The 13,740-nt window shown below is 41.4% G+C and overlaps 1 protein-coding gene across 1 annotated transcript in view; it reads right to left on the reverse strand.

Annotated features, from left to right (window-relative positions):
- Nucleotides 1-13,740, reverse strand: part of MAPK15 (mitogen-activated protein kinase 15) — a 1,649,688-nt gene that overhangs the window by 629,879 nt on the left and 1,006,069 nt on the right. The window lies entirely within an intron of this gene.

Raw genomic sequence — 13,740 nt, forward strand, 5'->3', positions numbered from 1 at the left:
ACATGGGACACCTCAGAAAAAAAGCCACATCTCATAGAAAAGGGAATACTACAAGATATGGCAATTTCAGACTTCAAGCATTTAAGTGGAGTTTTTGTACATTCAGTCTGATATTCTGACACACTCACTTCCAAGTCACAAATCAAAATGGTTACCCCAAAATATTGTATCTGGATCCCCTTTCAGTACTAAAACTGAGATGATTAAAGGCTAAACCCAAAAAATCAATAAATCTGTAAAAGATAAAACTAAAAATCCAGAAATAATACTGAATGTCTAATTAAAAACAGATACAAAAGATGAACATAACACAACATGTGAAAGTGCAGGCAGAGTCTCCCCAGTGGGGGAGGGGGTGGAGGGAGCAAAAGCATTATTTATTTAAATAAGTTCATGTTTTTCATTTAATTCCACCCACATACTCAGCACTATTTAAGGATTTCATATGTTAGTCCTTTGTAGCTTTCAGAATTTGGAGTTTAGTCTTTTGAAAGGGAACTACCACATTCTCAGCAAATTTCTTTTAGCAGGTATCACTATACAACAATTTTCCCAAATATGAAAATAACACAGATCTGGTGGACAAGGAAATCCAGGAAAACAGAAACATCACATAATAGACTTATCACAGACCAGAGGGAGTGCAGCATGGCCTTGCAAAAGGAAATTCTGTTCTTAGAGCTTGTAAGCATGAAATAATACCTGACAGGATGGGTGTTACTGTGTAAATAACGCCTGCCCAGGGGTGTTGTGAGGCCTGACGCAGTGGGCAGAAGGCCCCTCCACCAACAGAAGGGTATTATTTCCCTAGTAGCACCCTTCCTGGAGGGCATTATTGCACTAAGACAATGGGCTACCTGTTAAATTATGCAGTACTTGCTTTTTTATAAGTATATATGTGTTGTTATATTTTTGATGTAAAATTTTCACTCTAATGTTTCAAAATTGCTGCAGCATATGTAAGTGTTGCTGGAGGAAGTATTTTACATCCAAAATATAAGTTACACAAGTATTTGATGTCAACATGTACAGAAAACTAACATGCAGAAAGTCCCAAAGACACACATGCAGAGGCAGAAACAGACCGACTCTCGTGTATATACACAGAAATGCAAACATATATGCACGCCCAGCCACATTCTTGACTGAAAACATGTCACTTATCATTGTGATTGAATGAATGGAAAAAAAAGGTTATGTACTTATCGTAATGTTCCATCTGTGTTGTCCACTTTCATTTATCCTTGATGTATGGGTTCAGTTCAGATATCGTAACCGACCTGGTCATTACTACAGCACAAGCAAGCCAAAAACTCTCAAGTTTTACCTCTACCTAGAATCTCTCCCCCCCAATTACCTCAGATCAAGTTTGCAGAAAAAAATAAATATATAGATGATAGAAAAAGAAACCACAAGGGAAGCCACATTTACTAAGCTTTAACAGTCATAATAACATAATAGAACATTATCCATTCCACTAAAAAGTTCTCAGAAGGCAGGGGGACGGAGGGAGGGGAGTCAAGGGTAAATAAAAATGGACAGCACAGATGAAACATTACGGTAAGTACACAACTTCTTTATCTGATGTTGTCAATTTTTGTTTTATCCTTGATGTATGGAACAGAGTCCCCAGCTACCTTAGACCTTGGGAGGACTTACAGAATGATATCCTTGACCACCACTCAGCCAAAGGACATGCTTCTCCTAGAGACCAAATCCAATGTGTAATGGGTAATAAAGGTAAGAGGAGAAGCCCAAGCAGCTGCTGCACATACATCATCCATTGAAGCTCTAGACTGGAAAACTGCTGAAGTAGCTATAGATCTTGTAGAATGTGCCTTCACAAGTCTAGGCAAAGCAATTTTCTTATTTTCACAGATACAGGAAATACAATGCTTTAGCCATCTGGCTAATGTCACCTTGCTGACTGGCTTACCAAGCCTTGTACTGGAAAAGGAGACAAATAGGGTTGCCAGCTTTCTTTGTGGCTAAAACTGTGCATCACCCATACACCCCTCCCATCATTGCCCCGCTCATTTTGTGACATCATTGTGACACCAGCTGATGGGAACACCCTCTTTCTGTTCCAGATGCCTGCTTTCAGCTGACTTCTCCCCAGTTGCCATAAACACTGTTTAAAACTCTCACTGTCCATACGGTCTTCTGCTTTACTTCTACAGTGATTACAGATATTTGGCTTTAATTTAAAACATTTATTTCATATTTTATAGCACAAACCCCACTGATACACATTTGCTAAAGAAAGCAATACGGTCTCACAATGAAAACAGACTTAGCATTAAAACTACTCTTCTCCGATGATTATTTGGATTTTATTTTTTACATTTTAAAGCACAACGATGCACAAACACTGACAGACATCTGGTAAACAAAGCAATACTGTCTCACAATGAAAAAAACTTGGCAATGGCATTAAAATTTCTCTACCCTTGAAACTCACATTCATTGAAACAGCATTGAAATCCACACCACATCCAAAGAAAATGCATGGCTACGGGTGGATAAAGATTACCTTTGGTTTGTTTGCAAATTATAGGCCCCTTGCACACAAAACAAGAAACATACATGTGCTCTTTTCTTTGATACACCTTCCTGAATTTATTGTTTGAACATTTTTCCAGTAGACTGTACTGTAGGCAATGAAACAAAATGCATGAACCAATAATGACAAAACTGCACAATTCAGAACATTTCCATCATAAAAGTCTACTTCCACACCCACTCTATAAATAGAAAAAATAACCAATGTTGCAGGATTTGCTTGTTAGTTTAGGGGAGTATGGATGTATAACACACACACACACACACACACACACACACACACACACACACACACACACACACACACACACACACACACACACAAAATGTACTCATGGGCACACACCCATTCACCTAATACACACACACACACACACACACACACACACACACACACACACACACACACACACACACACACACACACACACAGACACACACACACACACACACACACACACACACACACACACACACACACACACACACACACACACACACACACACACTCAAGCCCTACCCTACCCCCTAATTAACCCACAACTCCAACATTCCAAACACAAACACACACACGCGTGCACACCCTCTAACTAACCCCACCCCCCACTGCAACCTTTCAGGCAGATGCACATTCACACATAAACTTACACCTTCAGTCTCACTCATACACACAAGTAGAAGCATCTCAAACACTACCTGTCTGCTAAACCTCCCAGCATTTACCTCTACCACTAAGGTTAACACATGTTGTTGGCTGTGTTCATTAACATCAGCAGTCATGTTACTTTACAGAGCAAATCATTCTCTAAATCACTTTAAATGCTTTACCAAAAGCACTTCAAGGGACAGCACATGAATAATTAGCATAGACCATTTCCCTGGAATGCTACATTAGCATTTAGCATGACTGTCAGCTCACCATAGTGCTATGAAACAATTTGTTATAAAAGTTGCAGTTTTAATTTGAATAATATTTTGAGCTATTATTAGCAACTCAGAACAAGACAAGTATCTAGTAGTGTACATCGTGATACACACTCATATACACACACATGCTTGCTTGCAAATGCACTTGCACACTCATGGATACACATAGGCATGCATGCATACAAATGCACTTATGTGCCTGTATACATGCACACACACGCACAATGCATACAAATACACAATTCTGGTTCTCTTTTCATAGTATTCACATTACAGGCAGAAGAACAGCTAAAACTTTTACTTTTAAAAGTCTGAAAAATGAACTGTCTTGCACAGGAAGTTATCTGCCTCCTTTACAATTCCTAATGGGCCAAAACTATAGCAGAACTTACAGGCTGTTAAACTTCAAAATACACTATCTGAGATATGACCCGTCTTATCACACACACCCTACCTTTGTGCTGGCTTCTGAAATTGCTGCCTTCCCATAAGTCAAGCTGATGAATTCCCCAAAGTGAAATAATATCCATAATAATCCAAAGTCGGTTAATGCTGGGCTTCTGCTTAAGTTCCCACTTGCACTACATGCTGGGCTTCTGCTTCCGGAAGTGAGCTCATTGAGCTCAATTCCGACAGGATGAAAAATTTAAAACCAAAAGTCCGGTTTTGATTGAAATTTCTAACCGGACAATTTGTCAGATAACCGGACAGTCCGGTCAAAAACCGGACACCTGGCAACCCTAGAGACAAATAATTGGTGAAATTTTCTCATGTCTTTCATCCTGTGAAGATGGAAGCCTAATTGTCTGTGAATATATAGTAAATGCAAGGAGTATTCACCTCTGTTGGAGAAGTTCAGAAAGAATACCGGTAAATTATCAGTTTGATTGATATCAGACTCTGACTTTACCTTGGGTAGGAAGGAGGGGTTTGTTCAAAAGGAAACTCTGTCTTTGTAAAAAATCAGATAAGGTGGTTTACATGATAAGGCCTGAATTTCTGAAATCCTTCTAGCAAAGGTTATTGCCACCAAAAACAATGTTTTCCATGACATGACACAAACTTCAGATCACAGTCTGCAGATTATTCAAATGGAGTATGTAGAATGGTTTGCAACACAAGGTTTAGATACCAATGTGGTGTAGGATCTTTGAAAGGAGGTTTTAGCAAAAGTGTCCCTTTTAAAAATGACTTACAAGGTCTATGAGAAGATAAGGAATGTTCTTCCAAACCATCATGGAAATTTTAAATTGCTGCTAGTTGTAGTCCGATTGTAGACGGGGAAGCTCCTGCATTAGAAAGAGAGGCTAAGAAGTCTAAAATATTTTCAGTAGAAGCAGAAAAGGGGTCAATATCTTTTTCATGAGTCCAAAGGATAAATCTCTTCTATTTACTAATATATATAGTTTATGGGTGGAAGGCTTTTAAGAAGCTAGGAGGATTTGGTGCACCGGGGAGGAAAGGTTCAGACACCTGGCAACTAATGGAATTGGAGGAACCATGTTGTCAGCTTGAGGTTCAAAATGTCTGGGGGAACTAGTCCATCTGGATGGGACAGAAGGTCCACAGCCGGGTCCAGAGTCCAAGGTTGTTGGATCAGATAAGGCCAAAGAAAGGGGAACCAATCTGTCCAGGTCAAAAGGGGACAATGAGGATCACTTTGTTCTTCAACATGAGTGCTTTCTGTAAGAATTTTGGAATTAGAGGTATTGGGAGAAAGGCATACAGGAGACTGGGAGGCCAAGTATGGAGAAGAGCGTCTCTTGGTGACTTCCCCGAAGGAGAATCAGGGCAAAGTAATTGCTGCATTTGCTGTTTAGGGGAGAGGCGAGTAGGGTGCAGCAAGGCTGGCCTCATCCCAGTAGCGAGACAGGTTGAATAAATGGGCATGAAGAGGGTATCTGTTCCAAGGAGGAAGGGGCCAATTGAGTCACTATAAGAGACAGGGACCTCTCCATTGCCTCGAAGGCTGGACCTTCTGAAGAGGGGAAGGAGCCTGGAAATGAGACAGACTGCTTCAGAACCAAGGCCACCCCACACTCTGAAGAAAATGCCCCCAAGAGAGAAGCCAGAGCCAAACTGATCCATACTGATGCGCCAAGGTGCAGGGATGGCTCTGAAAAAAATTTAAGTCAACTCCTACTTCCCCGGAACTGACAGGACAGATACGGCCCTGGAAGGTCTCTGGTTCAAAAATCACTAAAGAGCTCAGGGTAATGACTGGTTCTGAAGAAAGAGAGCTCTCAGGAATTAATACAGTCAGAACCAGACAACTCAGAACTGTAAGCTCTGAAGCCTCAGAGGAGGTCAGAAGAGGAGTGGTTAAAGGGGTGAATGAATGTTCGGTTCCTGGACCCAAAAGGGTCGGAGCCAAAGGAAGTCCTGTAATTCCTCTTGCCCACAACATTTTATTCACAAGTCTCTCCATGTCCAGCTCTGTAAGGCTTTTGGTGGAATGGATCAATGACAGGGAGGGAGATTTTGGTCCCTGAAGAAAAATGTCTGGTAGCTCACCCAGAAAAGGATCGATAGATGTAGAGTAAATAGTCCTGGGTAAAACTTCCCATTGATCAAAGTCCAATGTCTGCGCCGACATAGTTAGTGTGGTCAAAGAAGTAGCAGTTAAACTTTCCTGTGCTGAAGCCTTCGACATTGAGGGTTTTGTAATAGTGGCTATGGTGGGTGCCGGAGATTTTCCCGGAACTGAAGACTTATAGCCAGAGTCCTTCAGTTCCAACGTGCTTTTCAGAACTGAGGATTTCAGTTTCTTATATGTCGGTGCCAACGGGTAAATCCAGACAGACAAACTCCTCTTTTTACCCTTCTCCAAGGAATATGAGGAAGAAGAGGAAGAAATATCTGTCTTACACATATGGTCTCTCCAAAGGCAGAGGGGATCAAGCCCTTCAAAATAAATGTATTTATTCTGTCAACAAGGGTTCTATGGCTGACACCATGGCAGATATTGCAGTCCTCCTGCAAATGTACATGACCCAAACAATATACACAAAGTAAAAGTAAATGAGACAAATGAATCTTATGGCTGCTTTTCTGGCATTTTTAAAACCAGAAGGGGCCTTAGCTTTCTCAGCAATACTTGAAAAAAAAAAAAAAGGCTGGAACGCACGGACACACACACACACACACACACACACACACACTCATGCAAAGAGACACGGGAGGATGGGAACACACAAAATGAGAAGGAAAGGATAAAAATATATATATTTATTTAATATGAGAGGAGAGGAAAAGAAACTATCAGCAATGACAGTTAATGAAGTACACCAAAGTGTACAGAAAGAGGCTATCAATGATAATAGCAGAGAAATACACTAAAGTGTTTGAAAGAAAAAGCAAATGGTAGCTAAAGGGTAAAGAAATAGTGAAAAGGGACACCAGAAAAAAAGTCAGAGAAAACTGGAAGAAATCTGAAAATTTCACCTAAGAAAATGATGGAAACTCGAGAGCTCTGACCAAAAGTATCTGTCTGGAAAAGTGGCAAATGAGATCTAAGGTAACTGGGGGAGAGGGATTGTTGGTAGAGGTGAAGCTTAAGAGTCTTTGGTTTGTGTGTTCTGTAGTAATGGCCGAATTGGTTCTGATTTGGGAAATGAACCAATAAATGAAAACTGACAACATCAGATCAAAGGGGAAAGCAATGCAACTCCCAACTGTGCCGAACTTTGCAGATCGTCCCTGGTTTGCCTCCTTCATTTCCTGGTAAATCTCTGAGGAGTACAGTTAGTCAACAAAGCTAGACATTATAGTTACAAATGTTTTACTACTCAGATACTGCCTGTTAATAAAAAGCTTCTTTAGATCTGAATTCTTGAACAAAGAGGTTGAGAGCTCTCCCTTTCTCTACCTAGCTCTCACAATTGTATTTTTTTCTTCATTTTTCCACCTTGCTAAACTCAGCTCTTTTAAACCATGTTTAATGAAAGGTAAGTAAAATAGCAAGTCCACATAACTACTATTACAGTTACTTTTGTTACTAGTTGAGTGTTTTTTCTTTCCTTTTGTTTTTAATCATTATTAATTTATACTGCTAAACAGCAAAGTCGTGTTTAGCGAGTGTAAAGAAATGGTGGCTGCTTGCTGTCCAACCCCCCGATGCAAATTTCATGCCAGGTTAATATGTTCCCACAAAGTGCTAGATTTCTTGTTTTTATACCAGACTTTTCCTGTACATTAACATCCTATTGGAGAACATTTCCTCTCCAACAGGGTGGAAAATGTACATTTAGTCCATTACCTAATGTCAGTTAAACTTGTGGATAGATAACCAAGCAGTTGAAGCACAATCATCATCCAATGAATGCAGAGTGAAGCAGAAGTAGCGGCCACAGCTTTCATACAGAAATCTTTGACTCCCTGAGTGAAGTCTTACAAAAACTGCTATAGCAGATGACATCCAAATAGAAAACTATCAAAAAAACTCTGTGATTTCCTTTCAAATTTATGTCAAAAAGAAGAAGACTTTTCTGAGTCTTTCAGGGCCAGCTTCAGACAATACTTCAATCTCTTTGCCTCAGGGTGTGACTTGGGAAGGTTCTTTTATCTGCTGGTGTAAAAACATTACATTTGAGTTGAATCCCTGCTTATCTTGCTGAGATCCATTTGTGCCTGAGAGAAAGTACTTCTTAAACAATCTGAACTACAGAGCTACATAAGTATATTTTTTGCACTTTGCATTGTTTTTTATTTATTTGTGTAACAGTTCTGCACTAGTTTACTGCACTGTTTTTATTTGACTGAATTATTTACTTTTCTGTGTCTCCATTTATATAAACTGCTGGTCTGTGGTTGAATTTTTGTATAGTTTGTGGCTTCTGCTGTTGCCCACCCCTACTGTAAATTTGATAAGGGACATTCCTCACAGTCCCATTTCATTAGCTCATTCGACCTAATACAAGGATCATTTGGGAAGGTCAAACCCCTTAGTTCCTTAACCTTGAAGTTTCTTCTGTTCCACCTCTCTCCCTTTCCACGTTACTAAAAAAAAAAAACACTTTATTCAGCTTCTTTTACTGTATTTGTGTTTCCTCCTCCTGCTCCATCACTTCATCTTGCTTTTTCTGCTACTTGCTGCGGCTTGTTCTCTAAAGTGTTCAGTTGCATATTTTCTGTTGCATTTGTTACTGCTTGCTTATAGCCTGTTTAAATTTTAAGTGTTATTTTAAGCCTCTTAGACTAGACTAGTTAGTCTAATAACCCCTTAGCTCTCCCTGGCCTTCTGTCTCAGATTCTGAAAAATATGGATGGACAATTTCCTACAGTTTCTCCTACCAGTCTGGTTGATATGGGCATCATGAGACAGTGTAGCAATTGCCTTATGTACACAGACAACCACCTACTACTACCACCTAGGAACACAATCACTACACCTCAAACACCACCCACACCTACACAACACACACCCACATATGGGAGGTCCTCAACAAAAACATACCCAAACAAAGGAGACCTCCGAGGCAAAAACCTCTGAGGCAAAAACACACAATCTCCACACCACATACCACTCTTAGTTCACACATCTGTGTCTCACAACCACTAAGGCTTAACCATAAATCCAACATATTAATCATAGGTGACTCCATTGTGAGACACACAGATGTGTCTTTCATGAGGCTGGATAAGAAGAAACTCACGGTTAGTTGTCTATCAGGGGCAGAATCCGCAATATCACACACGCACTCAAGTCTCTCAACAACAGGTACTGTTATGACTGTCATAGTCCATGTTGATGTGAATGACTTGAGATGTACCTCCCTAGACTATATGAAGAGAGAAATGATTAAACTCGCTGAATATGTGTCCCAGTCAGGTATATCCCTAGCCTTAAACACCTCTCTACCGTCACCCAGAATGATGCCTGAATACAAATAGAAAATGGTTGACTTTAACAATTGGCTTAGTTTCTGGCGTCATTCCAGGGGGATCCATTACCTGACAGCCTGGTAAGATATGATCGACAGAACACGATGTTTTGCCAGCGATGGCTTGCATCTGTCTTACCTGGGCTTCAGGATTCTGATATAGTGCGCCTTATTTAGGAAAAGTGATGAGTTAAAACTACCAACATAATAATTTCAACAAAACACAAATTAAAGGTCATATTGCTAAACGCTAGGAGTCTAAACATGAAACTGCACTCATTGCAAGCATTCCTAACCCTGGAAAACGCTGACATCTGTGCAGTCACACAAACCTGGTTCAAAGCTGTGGGGAGCACCCCAGCCTTACCTGGTTACTCATCCTATCATATATTCAGACCCCAAACTGTGGGTAGTAAAGCCAAAGGATGTGGAGTTTCAGTATATATTAAAGACATACACACCTCCAGGCTGGTCAAATAGTATGACGCACAGGAAACACTCCAGGTGCAGTTAACTATTGACAAAACTCCTATACAAATCATGGCTAGCTTACAAATCATAGCTAGTTATCAGCCCCCAAATCTGACCCAAGATGCCCAAACTGCCTATCTAGACCTCTTCGAATCTATAAAGATTCAACCCTTTACCCTGATCCTGGGTGACTTTAACTACCCAAGCATACACTTTAAGAACTACTCTTGCCAGAACAAAAATGCCCAGAGATTCCTCAATTTTGTCAATGCAACTGCTTTGGAACAGCTAGTCAATACCCCCACAAGAGGTGATAATATCTTGCACTTGGTATTAACCAACATGAGTAACCACTGCAGCATCCCTGCAGTATCATCCTCCCATGTAAGATCCGACCATAAAGTTGTCACATTAGAAGTCACCATCTCCCCTGACCCCCCCTCTAGCTAGGGTCAATCAAAAAAACTTCTCCAAACCTGATTACAGCCTCCTGAGGGATGGTATAAACAGCTTCACAGCCCCATCTCCCTCTCTAGGAACTGGCACCAGTATCCAGAACTAAACCAATTTACTATACGAACATTTATATAGCTGCATGGAATCAGGAATACCTGACAGGACTAAATCATCCTCCGCAAGGAAGAGTAAACCTGTCTAGTGGACATCTGCAATAAATAAACTCTTATAACAAAAGAAAAAAAATGCTGTCCAGGACCAAGAAGGAGCAGGTGCCCAATTGGAAGCAATCTCTCCTTAGCCTAAACAAGCAAATAAGAGCACTAGTGAAATCCTCCAAAGCAAACTTTGAGTCCAAATTGGCCACATCTACTAGAAACAATCATAAGATCTTCTTCACATATGTCCATAATCTCAAAGGTGGCACCCAGATCTGTTCCAAACTGGTGGTCAAGGACATCACATATACAAATGCCGTAGATATAGCAAACTTGCTAGCTGACAGATTCAGCAAAAATTTCATCCCTCCGACTTCCCCACCCCATCAGTAAATCAGGACATTCCCAGTACCTGCCCCTTTCCCCTTATATCTAGGGATCAGGTCATCACTGCTCTCTCAAAGGCAAAAAATGCAGCATCCATGGGACCTGATAACATCCCAGGATGCATCCTACATGAACTCAGACAGGAACTTGCAGCACCACTAGGCTCCCTATTCAACCAAAGCCTGAGTACTGGTTTTGTCCCAGCTGAGTGGAGGACAGCCACTGTAAACCCTTTACACAAAGGAGGAGTGTCCACTGATCTGGGAAATTAGAGACCCATCAGCCTAACTAGTCTGATCTGCAAGGTCACAGAACGGATTATCAAGGACCTCATTAACAAGGACATTGGCAACCTCCAAACACTCAATCCCATACAGTTTGGCTTCATCAAGGGGATGTCATGACTGTTAAATTTGGTTGACTTTTTTGAGACAGTCACCAAAGCCATGGATGAGGGGAAGACAGTGCACACTGCCTACCTTGACCTGGCCAAAGCCTTTGACACTATTCCCCACTGGGGCATAATAGATAAACTCTCTCAACTAGGCATCAATCCATAAGTTACCAGATGGGTAGTCAACTGGTTCACTGATAGAACCCACCAAGTCAAAATAGGGGAGGTCACCTCAAGCAGTAGACCCGTATCGAGTGGCATACCCCAGGGTTCAGTCTTGGGGCCTCTGTTATTTGGGATATACTTTTCTAAGGTTCAGGCCAAAACCAGTGGGCTATGGCTGACCAAGTTTGCAGATAACTGCAAGTTGGGAGCTGTCATCAATTCCCCTAGTGATGTGGACATCCTCCATGAGGATCTCACCCAAACAAATGACTGGTGCAAGAAACATGGCCTTAAGCTGAATACAAATAAATGCATCATCAGTCCCTTTGGGGAGAGAGATGTCCCCACAAATTATCACATTAATGATGTTCTAAGCACACAGTCAGTCGTGAGGGATTTGGGCACCCAGATTGACAGCAGCCTGACTTTTGACCACCATGTTGCTTCCATTGTATGGAAAGCTTTCTGCATGGCCCACCTCATAAGTAAGGGTATCTCATCCAGGGACAAGGAGGTCATAACATCCCTGTGTTCTTCCCTTATAAGGCCCATTATTGAGTACAATGCCCCATTTGGCATGTAACTCGCAAAGCACATGCAGCAGCTGGAGAGACCACAGAGGTTCCTCACCAGGCAAATCCAGGGCCTCAAAAATCCACCATACACAGATATGCTAAAAGCCCTATCCCTCTACTCTGTTTCATACAGACTCCTCAGAGGTGACCTTAGTCTGGCATACAAGGCGATCCCGGACCTCACCTTGATGGGACTGCTGCATATCCGCAAATCAAGCTCTACTCGAGTAACTCGCACATGTGGCCTCAACCTAATCTATGACATCAATAGGACTTGCTGGCAGGACAGGTTTGTGTCCCAGAGACTCCCCCTTCTATGGAATAGAGTCCCTCTTCATGTCAAGCAGAGTACCGCTTTACCCCTTTTTAAGCACAATCTGGACAACTGGATGGGAAATAGAAAATACATCCCTGGGATTCCACCAGTGCCCCTGCTGGACATGGGCATCAGGTGCTGATTTGTCTATGCATGGGTTAAACTCTTGGCTAGGCTTATAAGGGCCTCAGGACCAATAGCCTAGTAACTTCCTATGATCCTAAACAACATAGAAGCTGTGCGTCACTTCAGAGAAAATAGAAAAGCACTTACTTTGCACTGGCAAGTTATGACTCAACCTCCACTGTTGGCCTGTCTCTTCAGGTGATTTCTGCTCACTGTGTATATGTCTGTAATGTTGAGTGACTGGATATGGTCCTCATGTTGCTAGGGACTATGGTCAGTAATGCAAGTGTCGGATTTTTTTCTAAGCCCTCTGTTTTGTCTGCAACAGGGTTTGTGGTCTGACTAGTACTACTGCATTTAGACCGGCTACTTCACAGGCAGGGACTTCAGGTGGAGGTTTCTCTATTTACATCAAAAATAAATATACTTCAAGGCTGGTCGAACAGAACAATGCACTTGAGCTGCTTCATGCTCAAATCACCATAGGAAAAATCCAGTGCCACTTCCTTGCAAGCTATGGGTCCCCCTCTATGACCCAGGAAACCCACACCATGTATTTAAACTTATTAGAAACATTAACCATGCAACCCAATACCATATTCATGGATGATGTTAATTATCTCACTATTAACTGGGAATCCTATACGACCTCAAACATATATGCACAGAGATTCCTGGATTTTGTAAATACAAACTCTCTGCACCAGATTGTCAGTACAACAACCAGGAGTGCAACCATACTGGATCAGGTCCTCACTAATATGGGAGAATGATGCACACCCCTACTGAAATGCCTTCCCTGGCAGGGTCAGACCACAAAATGATCTCCTTTGAAGTAAAAATAAAACCTGGACCCCCAGCTAAACTGGGAATATTCAGGACCTATTCTAAGGCTAACCTCCTGCTATTAAGTGAGAACCTGGCAGAATTTCAAGCCCCCATAAACCCTGAGAACACTTCTGCCTATGCAGAACTGTTCACAGAAGCCCTGTACAAGCATGTTAATAGCTGCATAAAAGCAGCTGTACCCACCAGGACGAAGTACAGAACTAACTCAAAAAAAAAAATACAAGCCACCCTGGTGGAATCACAAAATCAATCGGATGTATAACAGGAGGAAGAAAATCATGGCAAAAGTTAGGAGGTGCAGCATCCAACAGGATAAAAGTAATCTCATCAAACTAAACAAACAACTCAGAGGACAAATAAAGTCTACCAAAGCCAAATGTGAACTAAGTTTGGCCTCCCAGGCTAAGGACAACCACAAAACAGTAAATATAAAAAGTGTACATACCCCTGTTAAAAAGCCAGGTCTTTGTGA

The sequence above is a fragment of the Protopterus annectens genome, chromosome 3.part1, assembly GCF_019279795.1.
Source record: "Protopterus annectens isolate FY-2018-M chromosome 3.part1, PAN1.0, whole genome shotgun sequence".
In the NCBI taxonomy this organism is placed as follows: domain Eukaryota; kingdom Metazoa; phylum Chordata; order Ceratodontiformes; family Protopteridae; genus Protopterus; species Protopterus annectens.